Raw genomic sequence first — 22,586 nt, forward strand, 5'->3', positions numbered from 1 at the left:
AGTGTGCAAGGAAGTTTCAAATAGCTGGCTTCCGTAGTGTCACTTCCTCGAATCCCACAGTCACTGCGGTCCCATAAAATAATGAACAGTGTATTATTGTAACCTTATAAGCAGCTGAGATGTAGGCATCAAATTAACTTTTTCAAATACAGCTCTGTATTTTTTCATTCCAGAGCAGTAGTTCTAGAAGGGTTATTATGCTCTTTATGTATTCTCCACAAGTTAGTACATTATTAGCTAATTCTTCATTATAGAATTGTATATCTGGAAACATTTACACATCAATAGTGCTGTGGCACTAAATATTTTACAGGTAGCATAGACTAAATTAATTTTAACATGTCTCATTATGCCTGATTTATGCAGACTTTGTTCTGATCTGCTCCTTTCAAATCTTTGTCAGGACAATACACAATTAATTAGGTACGTCATATAAAACTTTCTTTTTTCTACTTTGAGATTTCTGTAGTTTTTGGCCCCTCGCCATTATAATAATATTTGTGGTATCGCATTAAATGCCTGTGCAGATTAGACGTGCCTTCTCCTGTGGCATAATATTGCTCACACAAGCTGCATATCGCTTGCCTTCTGTGCTCTATTCTTTTAAAAACATCATCCTATCTCAGTTTTTTTTTTTTTTTTAAAAAAAGGGTTACAAATGTCATAATATTCTCAGATAAAGCATGTTTGCAAGAAGAATCTGTGAGACTGTATAAACTTCAATGTACTTGCTTCTCTGTGTGACACGTCAGGTGTATCAGAATACACAGTGCCAATGTCTGATTTCTGCCTTTCACCAAATGTCTGACTTGTTTGTTTTCTCACTGCCTCCTATAATAACATTGTACATAAACAGAGGGTGTGCACCAGATGGAAGCTTTAATGTAATCACAAGATAACTAGCTCTAGACTTCAGATGACTGCCTGTTTCTTTTGCTCCTACTGCTCATTGGCTACTGAGGAACTTCAACTTTTCACAGTGAAATGAGTCCATTGACCAGCTATAGCATGTCTTAATGCTGTCTCAGATAGGGAGCTCTCCCAACATTCCCTCATATCACAGGCAAATTCAAAGAGGGTGACAGCTGACAATCAGGAATGTGAAGAGCTATTCAGTTTATTACAATGTGAAACACTTTTCACATATCAACAGTTTATTAAGAACACCTGACTTTGTAAATGTTTAGGAGAGCAAGGAATGTCATCTGTCTGGGCCTTACTTGTGGGAGAGAGCAAACCCTCCAAAGACTGACAATATCTGCCCTACTGCTTCGAGAAGTTGAGGCAGTTCCAGTGTTCTCTTTCATTGTTGTGAAGCTAATGTTATGTATGATGGTAAAGAAAGGAAGAAAATTAGGAATTAATATCTCATTGATGATGTCATGATGAAGTCATTAGAAAATGAACACAAGCTCAAACTGGGAATGGAAATTGGCTGTGTTCTTTCAAAAGAGCCGTCCTGACACTTGCCATAAAAGATCCTGGGAAATCACAGAAAACCAAAATCTGAATGGTCAAATGTTTGTCCGAATACTAGTACACTCTCTCACTACTGACAAATGGTAATGAACAGTTTGAGAGAATAACAACCAAACTATGTGGTTGGGAGGACTAATTAACAAATAATCTCAGTTGTTCCTTTGTAGAGGAACAAAACTGTTGTTATAAAGCTAAAATGAAACACCTTTGTGGATGGTTCCTTACAAAATCTGGTTGACCAGTGGCCTTGCAATGTATTAGAATCTCCCAGACTTTTGGTGCTCCTCTCATTGTTATCAAAATTAAAGGTTTGTATATTTCCCCATTACTGCGTCTAAAAGCTAGGGTTTCTAGCAAAAATAAGAATTTGTATGGGACAAGTGAGTCCAGTGTGCATGAAAAATTGCTTTTCAAGAGATTTAAGTCTAGGGTAAATGCAAGCGTAACTGTGTGCATCTCTAAAGGCACTTTCAACTGGAAATGGAATTACATGAATAATAGTGTTAAAACTGTAAATAATGGGATGGCTGACTAACAGCAACAACAACAACAATAATAATAACAAACAGATCAGATGCCAACCACTTTAAATACCTAAAAATAAAATCAAAGTCGACAACCCCAAAAAAGTAAGGCAATAATATGTACCAGATAACAATATAGTGAGTGTCACATTCCAAAACCATTCGAAAGGAATGTGCAGAAAGAATAGAGGGTACAGTTAACTGGGATACATTGCCAATCTGGATGGCTAAAAATTATTGACACTTCAAACAGTAAACAACTCTTGGTATGGGAGCAAGTATGTCATACAAAAATCTGTTTTTTGGCAAATAACACACAGCTAAAATATAATAACCCTATGACTGTTAGATTCCAGTCGCAGGGCACAGTGTTGCTGACTTGCAAACATTGCTGAAAAGACTCTGCCTGTCCCTATAAAACAGGCAACACAGTGAGCAAGCAGTGGTCAAGAAAGAGCTAAAATTGGTTGGTCCCTACCACTTGATTACTGAAATGTGAATCATTAAGTTATTTTAACCAAAGTACAGTAAAGACCAATGTCATTGGCATGTTGAAGTCAGTGAGATTTAGTTTCTGCAGCTATCTAAATATGGTATTAGTGAGAATTTTGAGGATATTAGCTCAGAGATGTCTGCAAGTTCTCTCTGGCCAATTACTTCTGGTCAGAGTGATTTAGTCATCTGAGTAAGTGAACACCACTTCAATAAAAATGATTCCTTGCAAACCAGCAAGCACACTTTTCATGTAGGGGAGCCATCTCTTTAGTGACTACGCTCCTGAAGAAAGATTTATTGTTTGCGTTAGCTTTTGTTTGATCATTTGCAAGTGTCAAGATAAAAAAGGACAACAACATGCAACAGGTATAAGCTGCACAGTGAGTTTTGGAAACAAATGTTGTAAAATTAATAACATTTTCTTTTGAGCTAATAATATATCTTGTACCAGTGAAAATGAGATGGTCATGGTATATGGCAAAAGACATATGGTGCCCTGTTCTTTACAAAACACTCCGAGGAACAAGTCTCATGACTAAGATTTAGAACACAAAGAACAGGATGTTGATTTTACCAAAACTCCTTATTCATGCCACAAGTCAACTACTGAAGGCCAGATTTAAACATAAAAATTGTATCATGTATTTTGATCACCAATTTTCTAAAAGTACAGTAATTTGAGAAGCTTTCAAATCACCTCCCCTGTTCAGATTCGTGTGACCTAGTGGTAACCAAGTAGAAAGTAACTATATGAATAGAGAAGTGGGGATATATAGCTAAAAGAGAAGTACTTTTATAAAAAGCAGAAAAAGCCACAAATCTGACAACACTGAATCTCGAATGCCTGCAAGTACTACACTCCTGGAAATGGAAAAAAAGAACACATTGACACCGGTGTGTCAGACCCACCATACTTGCTCCGGACACTGCGAGAGGGCTGTACAAGCAATGATCACACGCACGGCACAGCGGACACACCAGGAACCGCGGTGTTGGCCGTCGAATGGCGCTAGCTGCGCAGCATTTGTGCACCGCCGCCGTCAGTGTCAGCCAGTTTGCCGTGGCATACGGAGCTCCATCGCAGTCTTTAACACTGGTAGCATGCCGCGACAGCGTGGACGTGAACCGTATGTGCAGTTGACGGACTTTGAGCGAGGGCGTATAGTGGGCATGCGGGAGGCCGGGTGGACGTACCGCCGAATTGCTCAACACGTGGGGCGTGAGGTCTCCACAGTACATCGATGTTGTCGCCAGTGGTCGGCGGAAGGTGCACGTGCCCATCGACCTGGGACCGGACCGCAGCGACGCACGGATGCACGCCAAGACCGTAGGATCCTACGCAGTGCCGTAGGGGACCGCACCGCCACTTCCCAGCAAATTAGGGACACTGTTGCTCCTGGGGTATCGGCGAGGACCATTCGCAACCGTCTCCATGAAGCTGGGCTACGGTCCCGCACACCGTTAGGCCGTCTTCCGCTCACGCCCCAACATCGTGCAGCCCGCCTCCAGTGGTGTCGCGACAGGCGTGAATGGAGGGACGAATGGAGACGTGTCGTCTTCGGCGATGAGAGTCGCTTCTGCCTTGGTGCCAATGATGGTCGTATGCGTGTTTGGCGCCGTGCAGGTGAGCGCCACAATCAGGACTGCATACGACCGAGGCACACAGGGCCAACACCCGGCATCATGGTGTGGGGAGCGATCTCCTACACTGGCCGTACACCACTGGTGATCGTCGAGGGGACACTGAATAGTGCACGGTACATCCAAACCGTCATCGAACCCATCATTCTACCATTCCTAGACCGGCAAGGGAACTTGCTGTTCCAACAGGACAATGCACGTCCGCATGTATCCCGTGCCACCCAACGTGCTCTAGAAGGTGTAAGTCAACTACCCTGGCCAGCAAGATCTCCGGATCTGTCCCCCATTGAGCATGTTTGGGACTGGATGAAGCGTCGTCTCACGCGGTCTGCACGTCCAGCACGAACGCTGGTCCAACTGAGGCGCCAGGTGGAAATGGCGTGGCAAGCCGTTCCACAGGACTACATCCAGCATCTCTACGATCGTCTCCATGGGAGAATAGCAGCCTGCATTGCTGCGAAAGGTGGATATACACTGTACTAGTGCCGACATTGTGCATGCTCTGTTGCCTGTGTCTATGTGCCTGTGGTTCTGTCAGTGTGATCATGTGATGTATCTGACCCCAGGAATGTGTCAATACAGTTTCCCCTTCCTGGGACAATGAATTCACGGTGTTCTTATTTCAATTTCCAGGAGTGTATATGCACATGTAGCAACCTATATTCACTACTACAGTGACCCATTCTAATATATTTTATAATAGACTAATGTACAGCTACAATCCTCGTATCACATTGTTCATATTGGGCAAAATTCCAGAGGTGTGTGTGTGTGTGTGTGTGTGTGTGTGTGTGTGAGTGTGTGTGTGTGTGGTGTGTGTGTCTGAGGGGGGCGGGCTTGTAACAAAGTAGGTGGATTCCATCCGTCTATCACAGTTTTCTCCCCCCCCCCCTCCCAGAAAAAAATAATTTTCTCCAAATTTTCTCATCTATAAGGCACGTCACAGTACCTAAAGATTTCTAATATTGAATCAGGCCTTATGTAGATTACCTTTATTATCTGTTAGAGCCTCTTGTTAACTTATAATTTGTTAACTTGGCTAATTTATGTAAAAACTGCACTACTTACAAAATACCAGTTATATAAAACTTCAATGTAATTAGGTATTTGTAAACATACACAGGTTACTAACTTCTTGATAGAGCGGAAGAAAGTCATGTAAATAACTATAGCAATTTTACAGGTAATGATGGAAACATGTTAGCAAGATTTGTGCTTATTTAGTTTCAGTCATTAGCATGCTTAAGTAAAACATTGTCACTATAAAAGAATGTCAATTTAGGCAAACCAGCCAGCATAATTCAGTACAGATTATTGTTCTATCCAAAAGTCCTTATTCCGAATAATCTTCCTTTTATTCATTTGCTCAGAAACATAAATCTCTAATTGCAATTAGTAAAAAGCCAGTAAACAATTTTGTTGTTGTTGTGGTCTTCAGTCCCGAGACTGGTTTGATGCAGCTCTCCATGCTGCTCTATCCTGTGCAAGTTTCTTCATCTCCCAGTACCTACTGCAACCTACATCCTTCGGAATCTGCTTAGTATATTCATCTCTTGGTCTCCCTCTACGATTGTTACCCTCCACGCTGCCCTCAAATACTAAAATGGTAACCCCATGATGCCTCAGAACATGTCCTACCAACCGATCCATTCTTCTAGTTAAGTTGTGCCACAAACTCCTCCCCAATTCTATTCAATACCTCCTCAGTACTTATGTGATCTACCCATCTAATCATCAGCATTCTTCTGTAGCACCACATTTCGAAAGCTTCTATTCTCTTCTTGTCCAAACTATTTATCGTCAACGTTTCACTTCCATACATGGCTACACTCCATACAAATACTTTCAGAAACGACTTCCTGACACTTGAATCTATACTCGATGTTAACAATTTCCTCTTCTTCAGAAACGCTTTCCTTGCCATTGCCAGTCTACATTTTATATCCTCTCTACTTCGACCATCATCAGTTACTTTGCTCCCCAAATAGCAAAACTCCTTTACTACTTTAAGTGTCTCATTTCCTAATCTAATTTCCTCAGCATCACCCGACTTAATTCGACTACATTCCATTATCCTTGTTTTGCTTTTGTTGATGTTCATGTTATATCCTCCTTTCAAGACACTGTCCATTCCGTTCAACTGCTCTTCCAAGTCCTTTGCTGTCTCTGACAGAATTGCAATGTCATAGGCGAACCTCAAAGTTTTTATTTCTTCGCCATGGATTTTAATTCGTCCTCCGAATTGTTTATCGTTTCCTTTACTGCTTGCTCAATGTACAGATTGAATAACATCGGGGAGAGGCTACAACCCTGTCTCACTCCCTTCCCAACCACTGCTTCCCTTTCATGTCCCTTTGACTCTTACAACTGCCATCTGGTTTCTGTACAAATTGTAAATAGCCTTTCGCTCTCTGTGTTTTATCCCTGCCACCTTCAGAATTTGAAAGAGAGTATTCCAGGCAACATTGTCAAAAGCTTTCTCTAAGTCTACAAGTGCTAGAAACATAGGTTTGCCTTTCCTTAATCTATCTTCTAAGATAAGTTGTATGGTCAGTATTACCTCACGTTTCAATATTTCTATGGAATCCAAACTGGTCTTCCTCGAGGTCGGCTTCTACCAGTTTTTCCATTCATCTGTAAAGAATTCGTGTTTGTATTTTGCTGTCGTGACTTATTAAACTGGTAGTTTGGTAATTTTCACATCTGTCAACACCTGCTTTCTTTGGGATTGGAATTATTATATTCTTCTTGAAGTCTGAGGATATTTCGCCTGTCTCATACATCTTGCTCACCAGATGGAAGATATTTGTGATGACTGGCTCTGCCAAGGCTATCAGTAGTTCTAATGGAATGTTGTCTACTCCCAGGGCCTTGTTTCGACTCAGGTGTTTCAATGCTGTGTCAAACTCTTCACGCAATATCATATCTCCCATTTCATCGTCATCTATATCCTCTTCCATTTCCATAATATTGTCCTCCAGTACATAGCCCTTGTATAGACCCACTATATACTTCTTCCACCTTTCTGCTTTCCCTTCTTTGCTTAGAACTGGGTTTCCATCTGAGCTCTTAATATTCATACAAGTGGTTCTCTTTTCTCCAAACGTCTCTTTAATTTTCCTGTAGGCAGTATCTATCTTACCCCTAGTGAGATAAGCCTCTACATCCTTACATTTGTCCTCTAGCCATCCCTGCTTAGCCATTTTGCATTTCCTGTCGATCTCATTTTTGAGACATTTGTATTCCTTTTTGCCTGCTTCATTTACTGTGTTTTTATATTTTCTCCTTTCATCAATTAAATTCAATATTTCTTCTGTTACCCAAGGATTTCTACTAGCCCTCGTCTTTTTACCTACTTGATCCTCTGCTGCCTTCACTTCTTCAACCCTCAAAGCTACCCATTCTTCTTCTACTGTATTTCTTTCCCCCATTCCTGCCATTTGTTCCCTTATGCTCTCCCTGAAACTCTGTACAACCTATGGTTTAGTCAGTTTATCCAGGTCCCATCGCCTTAAATTCCCACCTGTTTGCAGTTTCTTCAGTTTTAATCTACAGTTCATAACCAATAGATTGTGGTCAGAGTCCACATCTGCCCCTGGAAGTCTCTTACAATTTAAAAATCTGGTTCCTAAATCTCTGTCTTACCATTATATAATCTATCTGATACCTTCTAGTATCTCCAGACTTCTTCCATGTATACAACCTTCTTTCATGATTCTTGAACCAAGTGTTAGCTATGATTAAGTTATGCTCTGTGCAAAATTCTACCAGGTGGCTTCCTATTTCATTTCTTACCCCCAATCCATATTCACCTACTATGTCTTTTATTTCATCAATTTCTTCATCATCTGCAGAGCTAGTTGGCATACAAACTTGTACTACTGTAGTAGGTGTGGGCTTCGTGTCTACCTTGGCCACAATACTGAGGAATAAAGTATTTATTGCACAAAAGCGTGTAATCAGAATAATAGCTGAAGTCCACCCAAGATCATCCTGCAGACATTTATTTAAGGATCTAGGGATATTCACAGTAGCTTCTCAGTATATATACTCTCTTATGAAATTTGTTATTAACAACCAAACCCAATTCAAAAGTAATAGCAGTGTGCATAACTACAATACTAGGAGAAAGGATGATCTTCACTATTCAAGATTAAATCTAACTTTGGCACAGAAAGGGGTGAATTATACTGGCACTAAAGTCTTTGGTCACTTACCAAATAGTATCAAAAGTCTGACAGATAACCAACAAGTATTTAAGAAGAAATTAAAAGAATTTCTGAATGACAACTCCTTCTACTCCATAGAGGAATTTTTAGATATAAATTAAGAAAAAAATATTAAAAAAATAAAAATAAAAAATAAAGAAAAACAAAAAACACAAAAAAATAGTTGTTATATTAACTTAAGTATGTTGTTAAATTAACCTAATTATGTCATGTATTGGAAAATTCGACTCGTTCCACATCATTACGAAATATCGTATTCATGATCCATGGAACTAGTATTAATCTAATCTAATCTAATCTAATCTAATCTAAACAATAATGCATTCACTATGCTATTTGTAGTAGCTTACCCGCACTCCTATTTTTTTATTCGTTATTAAACCTACTCCTGCATTACCCCTATTTGATTTTGTATTTATAACCCTGTATTCACCTGACCAAAATTCTTGTTCCTCCTGCCACCAAACTTCACTAATTCCCACTATACCTAACTTTAACCTATCACACTTCTCTTTTTAAATTTTCTAACCTACCTGCTCGATTAAGGGATCTGACATTCCATGCTCCAATCCGTAGAACGCCGGTTACAAGCCAAGTGTAATTCTAATTATTGCTAACTTATAAAACTAACAGGGTTGGAAACTGTTGAAAGTGAGTTTGCAGTGAGTTTCAACGAAGCAACACCTATGTCTGAAAATATGGGATAATGTATTGCAGATGATTTAGTACTGTTTACAAGTCGGAAAATGTATCCCTTTTAAGTAACTTTTGTGGCTGAAAGTTTATTCAGTGACTGTTCTGTAATGAATGGTTGTGAACATGTAATTAATTTCATGAACTGCATTAATTTTTCAATAATGTCAACTGCTAAATGTGACAGTAGCATTAGGCGATGAAAGTGTGAATTACTGTGCGCATCATGGTCGTTTTAATATGATCGTCTGCTTGCCACATGTTAACATTTGTGTCACTGCAGTGTTAGGTACAGTACATGGTATGTCTCTCCATGTGAAAGGTTCTGGAGTTAAAACTTCCCCTCATTTGGATCTCTGGGAGGGGAACACATTGAGAGTAGACCTATTTGAAAGGAAGAAAGGGACAATGAAGGAAGGAAAGATAATGATTGGAACATGGAATGTAAGGACACTACTGGAAACTAGAGAATGCAAAACAGGAGATGAAAAGGAACAGATTAGATGCCCTTGGTTTGTGTGAAATGAGATGGGGAGATAGAAAGTGGAGATTATAAACTCTTTTACTCAAGGAAAATCAAGAGTGGTGAAAACAGAGTAGGAATATTGATAGGGGAAAAGCTGGAAGAAAAAAAAAAGTAATGAAGGTACAATATATTGATAGAAGACTGATGATAATACATCTGAAGGGTAGTTCAAAAGATTTGGTGTTAATACGGGTATACATGCCAACCAGCTAATGTAAAGAAAGAAAATAGAAATGTCTGCATTATCTTCGTGGGGGACTGGAATGCAGAGGTGTGTGAAGGAAGAGATGAAGATACAGTTGGAAAATTTGGATTAGGAATAAGAAATGAGATATGTCAATGACTAATTAGTTTGTGTAAAGAAAATTCATTAGCAGTGGGTAACACACTATATGAACACCACAAAAGGAGACACTACACATGGATACCAAATTTCAATAGGACTATATCCTGATATTTCAGGTCACAACCTAGTAGTGTGAGAAATACAAGTGAAGTTGAAAAACGTCTGGAGAGGTAAATCAAAAGTAAGACTAAACATAGAAAGACTTAAAGAGGTAGGCAAGACATCAGATTTGGAAAACAGATTTATGGGAAAGAGGTAGTATTGATGAAAGTGTTAATGACAAATGGATAAAAATGAGGGAAGGACTCATGGACTCTGGCAAAGAAGTACTAGGAGTTAGAGTATCCCAAAGTACCAGGAAAGAATGGGTAACAGAAAACATGTAGGAAAAGATAGAAGACCAAAGAAAGTGGAAAAATGTAGAAACTGAAGAAGGCAAAAAGAGGTACAGGAAACTGAATAATGAATTAAGGAGAGAAACTGAAGAAGCAAGCGAAAAATGGATGAAACAGAAATGTGACAAAATAGATAAAATGGAGAAAGAGGGAAAGTGTGAAATGATGTATAGACTGACTAGTGAGATAGTTTTTGAACTTAAAGAAAGAGGAATAACATGGAAATAGAAAGAGCGGATGGTACTCTAGCAGAAGAACCACAGGAGGCATTTAACAGATGGCAAGAATATACTGAATGTATGTATAAGAGGGATGAAATACAAAGCAAAATTAAGGTTGAAGAGGAGCAATACGTGCCAGAAGATGGAAAGGGATTCACCATCTTGGAAGCAGAAGTAGGAAAGGTGCTGAAGGAGATGAAGAATAGGAAGGCATGTGGAATTGATGATTTGCCAGCAGAACTTTTCAAAAGTCTGGAAAACAAGGCAACAAAAGAAATAGTCTACCTTTGTAATGAGATATATGACAAAGGGGAATGGCTTGAGGACTTCCTTGCAACAGTTATGATACCAATAGAGAAAAAGAGAACCACTAAATAATGTGAAGAGCATAGGACCATCACTCTAATTTCTCATGCAGCTATAGTGTTGCTGAGAGTGTTGAATAGAAGGCTATATGGCAAGCTGGATAAAGGGATTGCAGAGGAGCAGTTCGGATTTAGAAGAGAAAAGGAAACAAAGGATATATTGGCCTGTTAAGAACTATAGGTAGAGGTCTGCGCGGATGCGGATATCTGCGGTATTTGTTACTTGGCGGATAAAATCGTGACCGGCGCGAATATCCGCGGGTCATCTGCGAATAATGAGCAAGGCATCTGCCCAGTACGTATGTTGCAATGTTAGTTCAAAACTTCAAGTCTGTTGACATTCTTGGAATCTTGCAGGGCCTGGGTAGAGCGGATGTCTGTTGTCCTTAGCCCCTGGCTACGACCGAAGTAGCTGTACCCAAGAGACCTGCACCTAATCCGTTTCCGCGACCGTGTCTTTCGTGTGGCCTGCGAAGTGCTCTCTGGGTGGCAAACCTGCCCACTGTCTACCAGACAGGTGCCCGTTGCAATTTTCCGCTGACTTCAGTTGGCACTTTGTAGTGACCGAGTGACAACGTGCATCGTAGCAAATATCAGTGAAAGTTCTTTCTTCAAATGAACACCATACCGATGGATACAATTTTGTGTAAGGTGAAAAAAGGTGATTTTACATTAGTGAAGGAAAACAAATTGAAATCGCCAATTTGGAAAAAATTCGCATACGTATTTGATGGCAACGAAAATATGAAAGATATAGTGGCTTGTTTTGCATGTAACAGAGTATATTCCTACACTGGACACAAAAGTGGAACTTCAAATTTGCTAAACCATTCGTGTGAGGCTCGACAAAGTAGCATAATTACTTATTTAAATACCAAGAGATACGTGAAAGTTCCTGAAGTTCCGCCAAATCTGAAGATAGCCGTGACAGAAAAACTTATCAATCTTGTCACTAAAGACATTTTACCATTCGAAGTTGCGTGTGGATCTGGGTTTCTCGAGACGGCACAGTTTCGTATTGATGTGGGGGCCAAGTATGGTGCAGTGAGTGCTAAGGAACTGCTACCTCATCCAACCACTCCTAATTTCTATAACCACTGATTTTGTTGTCACTCTTCGGAAGACGAGTTATTTCTTCCAGACAATGCAAATTATTGCTGGCAGTTTAACTTTTTCACATGTGTGCCAGCGTTTTGCAGTGTAGGCCTACTACTGTAAATATTTTCACCTGGAAATGACAAGGACTGAACGCGTAAGCTATAATATAGTCATCAGCTGACATGAATGGCTTCAAAATTTGAAACATCCAAGCAGTGAGTACAAAAAAACTGTCGGTAAATGATGCAATGTGCTAGTAACAGTTTAAAACCATCGTCATTTTCAGCTGCTTTGGCACAAGAGCAGCGAAATATAATTATTTCTATACACATATTTTCATCATTTAATACTATTACATTGAATTTTATTTTTTTATACTGCGTTTCCAATCTCACAAAATCCGAGCCATTACTGTGTGTTCTCCGGAGCGCCAATGCTTTCCTGTTTGGAATGGTCTGCTTTAGAGTAGGTATAGAGCATTTCCTGTGATTTAAGAAGTCAAAAGTAGTTAAGTTGGCGCAGAAATGGCACCCTAACAATAACTATGGCATTACATACCATAATTCTAAGTACTACTGTCTATTACTATTAATTACTCATTCAAATCTTAAATATATGTGGATGCGGATAAGGAACTTGCGGATGCGGATTAATTGCTGCAGATGCGGTTGCGGATTAGGACCTTGCGGATGCGATGCGGATTGCACTTTTCTTATCCGCGCAGACCTCTAACTATAGGGGAAAGATATATGGAAAAAGGTAGAGAAATCTTTGCTGTTTTTATAGATTTAGAAAAGGCCTTTGACAGAGTTCAGTGGAACAAACTGATGGATATTTTGAAAAGGAAAGGAGTAGATTGGAAAGAGAGACGACTGATACAGAATCTATATTTACTTCAGAAAGTAAGGGTAAGGATTGGAAATGAAATGTCAGGAGGAAGCAACATTGGACGAGGTGTTAGACAAGATTGTTGCCTTTCCCCCACTGTTGTTTAACACGTACCTTGAAGAGATTACTGTGAAAAGCTTAAATGGGAAAAGAGGAATACATATTGTATAAGATTTGCTGATGACATGGTATTAGTGGCAGAAAGTGAGCGGTGAGTGAATAACATGCTGAAAGATCTGAATGAAGCTTGCGTGGAATATGGGATGCAAATAAACACAGCAAAAAACAAAGAGTATAATCATCAGTACAAGATGCAGACTGTCCAATATTAAAATAGGACAATCTACCATTAGCCAAGTAAGTGCATTTAAATATCTTGGTAGCACAATAACTGAAGACTGGAGATGTCACCAGGAGGTGAAAACTCGAATTGCCATAGCGAAGGAGGCATTCAACAGAAAGAGGAGACTGTTATGTTGCAGATTAGATAAATGTCTAAGGCAAAGGTTTTGTCTTGAGTGTGGCACTATATGGGGCAGAAACATGCACACTGAGACAAGAGGATGAAAACAGGTTAGAAGCATTTGAGATGTGGATGTGGAGGAGAATGGAGAGAATAAGCTGGAGGAAAGAGTGAGTAATGAAAGAGCAATGGAAAGGATTGGTGAGAGATGTCTGCTGAAGGTTATAAGAAAAAGGAAAAAGAACTGGTTGGGACATTCATTGAGAAGGGAGTGCTTGCTAGCAGCAGATGCTTTGGAAGGACTGGTTTGTGGGAGAAGACTGAGAGGCAGAAGGAGATACAAGATGATAGGCGACATAAAGGGAAGAGGAAATTATGCAGACCTGAAGAGGATGGCAGAAGACCGGACAGCCTGGAGAACTACCATGTGAAAACCTGCCTTTTGGCAGAACACTACTCATGATGATGAGTGTTAGGTTACTGCACTTGAACAACCATATAACAGAACAACAGCCGAGTATAGTATGTGGCTAACCAGTTATCTGTACACAATTTATGGAAATAAGTAAAGAATGATCTGGCCATAAACAATAGTTCAGTCAACATCTAAGTGCAATTAAAGGGTGTGAACTGCAAATCAGGTGCGGACCATATTATTAGTTGTAAATTGTCCCCACCACCAACTTTTCAGCCAGATTCAATGGAGGTGTAGCTACTGAGGGCATATTTGCATAGCTAAACTGTTGATTTGAAATTTCCAGCTTCTTGAACACATGGGACTCTTGATTTTTTTTTCTTTTTCCCCAAAGTGTGCTTTACCTTTAGCATGCAAGAAACACTTGAGATCAAGATTACAAAGAAGGGACAGTCCTAAGGACATAACCATTGACATGGAATAGAACGTCTTCCACCTCTCTGGACCAGAACATTGATTAGTGATCCAAAAAAGAATGATTTACTGGGGTTATGCCTGAGTTTTTGGAAGAAAAATATCACTTTTCACAGAGGACTGTGCACTGAAAATTAGAAAGTACATATTATTTGAGTTTCAATGTGAATTATGCAATTAATTTATACAAATAATATCTATTTTAACATCCTCACAACATAGTTTGCTGCTTCTGTAAAATGTTTCCTTCGAGGCTGATATTTTTTCCCACATCAGTGTCTACATTAGTGAGTAGCCACTCCAGTTGCTAATATGTTCTCTATTTTACTCCACAATCAGTTTTGACTTTTATATTCAAGCCATTTTCTAGTAGTTCTGAAATTGACATTGTAAATGATCAATACAATAGATGTTTAAAAATTTTACATAACAAGAAATGAAACTTTTAAGTTTACATATGTACAAAAAAAGAAAAAAATAGGAGAGTATACCTTAAATTGTGCTGTCGTAAAGCAACATCAAATGATTATGAGTGAGACATGTGATTTTAAAAGTGATGTGCCCACTAACTTCATGGGAAACATGGGCATATCATGATTATTAAAACTGTACCTTTTGATACATTAAAAGTACTGGAATGCTTTAGCTTTAAAAGGAGTTATATTCTGAAATGCTTTAAATTGCATGCTTTACCAAGAAGGGCTAAAAGTAATTGTTTAATCCTATATATAATAATAATCTAAAATAGCTGAAGTGAACAGTGCATCTTCAAACATAAAGTTACACCCTCTAACATAAATGGGCAACAGTCACAATACAGGGTACTAAAGAGGTTGCTAATCTGTCTTCGACACAATGTGAACTGCTTAGAAGGACATGCTTATTAACATCTGTGAGGAGCTACGAAATTTTGGTGTGCCATTAAAGGAATCTTGTAAATAACAGGGTGAGATGGCATATGTCAGGGAAATTGGTGCTCCTTTTTGGACATACATCATCCCATTACTACTAGGTTCATTTAAAGGCACTCTTGAATTTTGTAGTTGCATTCAGATGTTAGTATACTGTGTTCTAGTAGACATTCAAACTGTGTCCAAGATGCGCCAGAATCTTGTACAGTTCCCAGTGTTCTCACTTTTACTCGCTCATATCAGAACCGTGGTTCTCAACTTTTTCTGTTCACGGCACATTATACAGTGTAAAAAGTTGTCGTGGTACACTGACACATGAGTTGTCAACATTGAGAGGGTGCTAATGTACGAGTCAGCATCAATACAAGAGCTTCTGTCTAGATACAAGAACTTCTGTCTAGATACAAGAGCTTCTGTCAAGCGCATGTGTGGATTGTCTTCCATCCTTCCATCAGTCAGTCTGTTGTAGACTAGAAGTCCTAATGCAGTCATTGTTGTGTGATATTTTAAGGTTGATTTTTAGTTGCACACATGTATGCATTATCTGGTTATTGGTTAATTTTTCAGAATGGATAGGTTTTTGATTACAAAGAAAAAAGTTGTAGATGACTCACTGACAGTAACAGATAACAAAAGAGAATGAAATGATTCAACATGTGAGTCCCGGTAACTTGTCTGGGAAAGGTAAGAACTATTTTAGCTATTTGATTTCATTGGCAGGAAAGCAAGCCGAACCTATCATACAGAGAGCAACTATTTAAAAAAAAATACAGGTGCCAGTTATAAAGTAGCTGAAATAGAAGGGGGGTTGGAAGACTGTGACCTTGTACTGTTGCACTCTTTGGTGGTTGGACTGAAAAAGCAAATTGTGATAAGTCGTTCTTTTGATGAGAGTAAAATTTGTTGTGTTTTCGCATCACAACATGGGCAGACGAGACAGTTGGAAAAAAGCCAATGCCGTGAAGGGGCTTTCAGTCATGCAGCTCAGTGAGTTTTCCAATCAACAGAAAACTGAACATGACTGTGCGCCTGTTCCTTCTGCAGGTATCCAATGCAGAGATACAGGATTGGACTGTGTTCTATGATGAGATAGCCAGCTGCTACAAGCACAAAGTCAGCATCTAGTCTGTAGTCTATAATGCCACACTTGAGCTGCAAGCAGCAGGTCTGGCTGACTACAGGGCATTCAAGAGCAGTATTGATGCTCACATCACAGGGGTGCTCATGAAGATGATGATGACATCAAAGCAGTGAGAGAAGGCAACCAAGGCTCTCCTCAAGAGTTTGCCTTGGATTTGTGACAAAAAGGCAGTCAGGGAAGAACTGTTATGTACCAGCTTCTGGGATGTAGCAATCAAGCTGCACGAGCCACATGAACAAAAAAAAGGGGCTGCTATTGTTCATCAGCACCATGTGAACAGCTACCAACAACAGTGACATCTTGGAACTGCAGAAGCTTCTGGGCTTGAATTTGAAGATGGGAGCTCTATCACTAGGACTGGACAATAAGTGTCAGGTGCCAGTAATAATGACATGTTGCAAAGCACAAACAGGCTGTAGCAGCAGATGGAGGATCCGATGGCAATTCCCACTGCCTGCGGACAGCCAGAATTTCCCACCAATGGTTGGGGAGACCAGATGCTGGCGGAAAAGCAGGAAATGTTGCCTGTGCCAGAGAAGACACATTGGTTGAGGAATGACAACACAAGCACCACACTGTGTGATGTCATGGGCAAAGCAACTGTGGCCTTCACAGCCACCATGGTGGCAGAGACAGCTACATTCCAAGCTGCCAAGATGGAGGAGACCTGCCAACAACTGCAAAGGATATGTGCGACTCTTCCGCACAACCTCAGAGCTGCCACAGATGAAGAGGAACCTGTCCCTGCCACAACTGTTGAACAAAAGGAAGGGGAGGGCACCAACAAGCAGAAAACACTGACATTCGTCTCCACTGCCTGCCCACTCAAGCTGATGAAGTGGATGCCAGCTGCCACAGATGCTCCAAGATGGGTAGTTGACACTGTGGCCAATATCCAGTGGAGGCAGCACAGTGAGATGGAATGCATCTGCAGGAAAATGCCAAGATATCAAGCAATTGCCAATGGTGCTCGACGGCACCTCCCACAAGATGCACTGCAGTCAGATGTAACGGCCAGACAGCCGGATGTCGCAGCTGACAGCTGTGCCAGAACTCCCCCACCAGCAATGCCCTGGATGGTGAGGGGATGGCCGTGGCCCTTGACGAAAATGATAGGAACAACTCTGGGAGAAAACTGCAACTACCCTGGTCCTGCTGCTATGACAAGTCACCACTGACAAAGCACAGCAGAGCGGCTTTACAGCAGCTCATAGCACTGCCACATAGGTTCGAACGGACCTCTTAATGACGAACAGAAGGCTATGACACTGGTATTGAGCTGCATAATACCCATTACTAACGTTAACCTATCTTCGCATGACCTATGGCAGATCAAGCAAGTCCACTTCTGCCCTTACTACCCATCCAGACCAGACAGTCACAGGATTTTTTCCCATGGTGCTTGCCTTGGCACTCTTTTCCTCCTATACGTAACCCAGTATTTTTTCGTATGTCTCTGTCTGCTTCTATCTCCCGATAGGCCCCTATTTGTAGGTAATCGTACCCGGACGTACGGACATATCACAGTCCCACATCCTGTGACTACTAGATTTGAATAACTAACCCTTGCAGAGGTGAGAGTACAACTTTTTATGGAAGTCACCATGCTAGTGTGGGTGTGGAGAAGCTCCAGTCTTTACAAAAAGAGGACATAATTTTTATTGCGTGTAAGGAAATTGTGAAATCGACATGAGGTGATGGTGTCGAGAAGGGAATATCTTTGGTTCCATTGTCAGACAATACTACCACCCAATGAACTGAATACACGTCTTCAAATATCCTGCGCAATATCCATAAAAGCTAAGCGATTGTCAAGTATTTTCACTGCAGATTGATGAGTCAACAGATATAAGTAAGGAATGTCATTTACTGAGTTACATAAGATTTGTTGATGAGGATTCGATTATTGGACAGTTCTTTTCATGTACTGAACTGCCCTCAACATCAACTGATTCAGATGTGTATAATACTGTTTCCAGCACCTTTGTGCAAGTCCTGGAAAAGTTGTCTTTCTGTCTGTTCAGATGATGTGTCAGCAACAACTGCAAAATTCAAAGGATTTGTTCCAAGACTCAAATAAGATTTCCTTACTGTAGGTTCAACCATCGCCTCATACACTGTGAGGCTCTGGTGTTGAATATTATTCCAAAAGAACTAAAAAGTGTCTTAAATTTGTTTTAGATTCAGTCAGTAACATGATAGATTTTGTTAAGTGTAGAGCTCTTTACGAGACTCCTCAATTGTACCACGAAGCAAGACCTCAACGTGACACTTTGATTGTGCATATTGATTTGCTGGTTGTCAAAAGCTAGTGTCCTGGAAAGATTTTTTGAATTGAGAAGAGAGCTATTATATATGTTTAGCATTGAAAAGCCCGACTTTGCAACACAGTTAAATGATGAGGTGTGGTGTGCAAAAATAGCCTATTTGGCCAACATTTTTCACCATCTAAATTACCTGAATGAGAGTGTGTGGAAAAGAAGAAAATGTGCTGTGGTCAAGCGGTTATGAAAGAAAACTAATGCACCATCCAGTTGCCATATCTCCAGAATCCACCACCATCCTTTCTCTGGAGGGAGTTGAATGACAAGTTCAGACACACTGAACATTTCAACTGAAATATGGTGAAACTTACCAAGTTTTGGATGTTAGAAAAGAGCTGTGGAAGCAGTTATTACACTTTGCATTTTTTCGACCACCTATTTGTATTGGTACCAGCCGACATGAAAAACAAGAGATGCGAGAGACTTCTCTCAGCTGAACAGGAAAGCGTGTGTGCTTGTCTTAAATTCCACCATGAAGTGAACTTCTGAGTAAGAAGCGACAGGCTCAAGTTTCTCACTGAAAATTCGTAGTTGCAAGCCGTAAACCAGGGCTTAACAGCTCATTGATTTTGAGTGTGAGCACTTGTGTCTGCTCACACTCTTGCTTGTCAGCAGAGCATCTGTGGCAGAGTGGGGAGTCTGAGGAACAGTGCCTGATGTGGTCATAACATGGGTGAAGCACCAGCCCTGAAGTAGGGGAAGGTCAGTTTTGACAGCGGTGCAGTCTAATAGCAGCAGTGGCGAGTAAGCATTGCATAACACTGACAATGTCTTTGTCCTTCAATCTGCCCTGCGAGGTATCTTGTTTTACGCAAAAAGACTGCTTCAGAATAAGTTTAGTGCATCACCAGATGCTGAATGCTTTCAAGATTTTCAACTTATGAAGGCAGTACATGTCTTATCACATCAATGAATACAGAAACGAAAAATGGACTTGAACATATACAAGACGTTTTAAATTGTAAAAGGAAGCTCTCGGAAGAGGATGAAGACAAATCAAGCGAATATGAGGTGTAAAATCGCACTACTTAACGAATTTCTTGAATCCTTTCACAGAGATTTAATAAAAGAATTCTTGGTAGCTGCATCTGAAAATTTGTCAGTTTCAGATATGTCAATTTCACGTGGTGGTGTTATCAAACATGGCAGTTGGATCTCACGCATGTTATGGCAGCTGATGTTCAGTGCCAGCTTGCAAAATCTGTGTGAAGAGTTTGTTGCATATTCTTTAGTGTCCATGGAAGTGTGAATATCTCATGTACAGGTGACATTTTTGCAACACTGAAGAAGGTAAAGAAAATGTAAATTTGTCATGTTTACATTTGTACAAACACATCACTAGTCATGTTGGAAAAATTTAGGATTCATTGTGCAATGGAAGGGTAAAATAAAAAGCTTCCAGTACCCTATTTGCACTTATCTGCAGTTTGAGGTAACTGGTCTGTAATGCAACATGGAAAACATAAACAGTCTAGACTTCTCCAAGCATTTCCCTCAAGATCGACTTTCTCTTTCACGGTTCTCCACCCTATTCCTTTTAACAACAGAATGGGTACAGTGCTCGCAGGTCTACACTTGCTGACTGCTTGGGAAGCACATTTTTGTGGTTCCTGATATAAAATAATAAATAACATGTAAATAAGTTTAAGTTCTGGAATATTACTATATATTCCGTTGTTACTTTTAAAAAATAAATACATGGTGAAATTACATCAATTCCTTTTATTAGTAATATTATAAACCTTCACAAGTATCAAAACACACCTAGCTAATCTTACAGCACGGTATCATGCCACGGCACACTTGTTGAGAACAACTGTGCTATATTATGCGACTTTATACTTGATCTACAATGTAATAAAATCTAAACAACCCGTTTGTTTCTCTTCAGTGGTAAAGCGCAGTAATTTAAAATTTCAAAATATAATGCCAACTGTATACTTTGTAAAATCATGACACACCCATTTTTCTATAATATAATTGAGTAAATCACATTTAAATCCACCCTAAGTTTACACAGTTGCAGGCAGCAGCCGGCTCCAAACATCGGGAAACTAATAATGCCTAAATTGTTACTGCAGACCTGCTCATTTCATCATTCTCCTGACATTAAGTATTAACAAAACATTTTGCCTGAAATGAAGAAATATTCTTCACAGCACAAGCTACTTTTCACCCATTATATTTTTCACAGCATGCCGCAGACCGAGAAAGACAAAGATATGGTTATTCAGCATCTAGTCTATCAATATTATGCCAAAGTATCTCTTAAATGCAGTTTAAAATCAGTATATCTCAAGATTAATCTTTGACAACAGAAACTGTAATAATACCAGTTAGCATAAAAAAAATGTGATCTCCGGCCTTGAAGATCATTTTACTGTTCTTAAATATTGAATCCTGTGTGTAATATATTTTGCAATTTCTTCAGGAGTGGCAGTTTTGCTGAACATACATGTGTATTACAGCACAGAATTTAATGGTAGTGCTTCATGCAGAAGAGCGAGACCTATTGTTATGTATCTACCAAACCAGCAATGCCTTCAACCCCAATTTTTTAAAGAATCCCGCTGTTATGTATAAAACAGCTAACACTATCAATTATCAAACACTGGAGTATATTCTGGGTAATCTGATCTCTGTTTTAAGAAAAGGTAGTTTTTCATGCATCTAAATGTTTATGTCACATCTCCTGAGCTATGTCATCCAGTGATATAAATTTGTGGGTGTGTTCTTTGGTATATGAGGATACTGTTAAAATGTCATGCTGTTGCAAAAGTTTTACTGCATAATGAACGAAAATGTATGAAGTGATAAAACTTTATTCTAGTCCTTGTTTAGTGGAGGTGTCACTGAGAAAAGTTTTGAAATTACTTATACAGTTTATTGGACATTGCCAAGAGCTCTCATTCTTAAATATAGGATGAAAATAATCTGCATAATTTGCATGTTGTGAATTACTCTGCCTCAAGACATGCACATTTTTTCCAACTTATTGTGTTAAACCTTTAATTTAAGGTTGTGCATTTCAATGAGCACATTATGACAATTTTAAATTTTTAAATACTGTCACTGATTATATGAAGTATTGAAAATCAAAATTTTGTTGCCTCTGGAAGCCATTTGATATGCAATCTGCAACTGGGACCCACTGACTGTTTCAACCATTTAGTAATATAGATATTAATATCCTTGGACTGCCAAATTCAATAAATGGTCTGTAGGAGAGGATGTGATTTACTTTTTTATACTGTGAAAACACATTATATGTGACAAAATATCATGTGCAGTATTAGGAAATAAAGAAAAGTTTAAATATTGTCCCCAGTTAAAGATACCGAAGTGCCAAAGAAACTAGTATAGACATACGTATTCAAATACATGTAAACAGGCAGAATGCAGTGCTGAGGTGGCAATGCCTATATAAGACAACAAATGTCTGGCGCAGTTGTTAGATTGGTTACTGCTGCTACACTGGCAGGTTACCAAGATTTAAGTGAGTTTGAAAGTGGTATTATAGTCAGCGCACAGGTGATGGGACACAGCATCCCTGAGGTAGCAATAAAGTGGGAACTTTCCTGTACGACCAGGAGTGTACTGTGAATATCAGAAATCCGATAAAACATCAAATCTCAGACATTGCTGCAGCCAGAGAAAGATCCTGCAAGAATGGAACCGACGACGACTGAAGAGAATTGTTCAACGTGACGAAAGTGCAATCCTTCCTCAAATTGCTGCAGATTTCAATACTGGGCCATCAACAAGTGTCAGCGTGCGAACCATTCAACGAAACATCATCGCTATGGGCTTTCACAGCCGAAGGCCCATTCATGTATCCTCGATGACTGCATGATCAAAGCTTTACATCTCACCTGGGCCCTTCAACACCGACATTGGACTGTTGATGACTGGAAACATGTTGCCTGGTCTGACAAGTCTCGTTTCAAACTGTATCGAG

The sequence above is a fragment of the Schistocerca nitens genome, chromosome 2 (assembly GCF_023898315.1).
Source record: "Schistocerca nitens isolate TAMUIC-IGC-003100 chromosome 2, iqSchNite1.1, whole genome shotgun sequence".
Lineage (NCBI taxonomy): Eukaryota > Metazoa > Arthropoda > Insecta > Orthoptera > Acrididae > Schistocerca > Schistocerca nitens.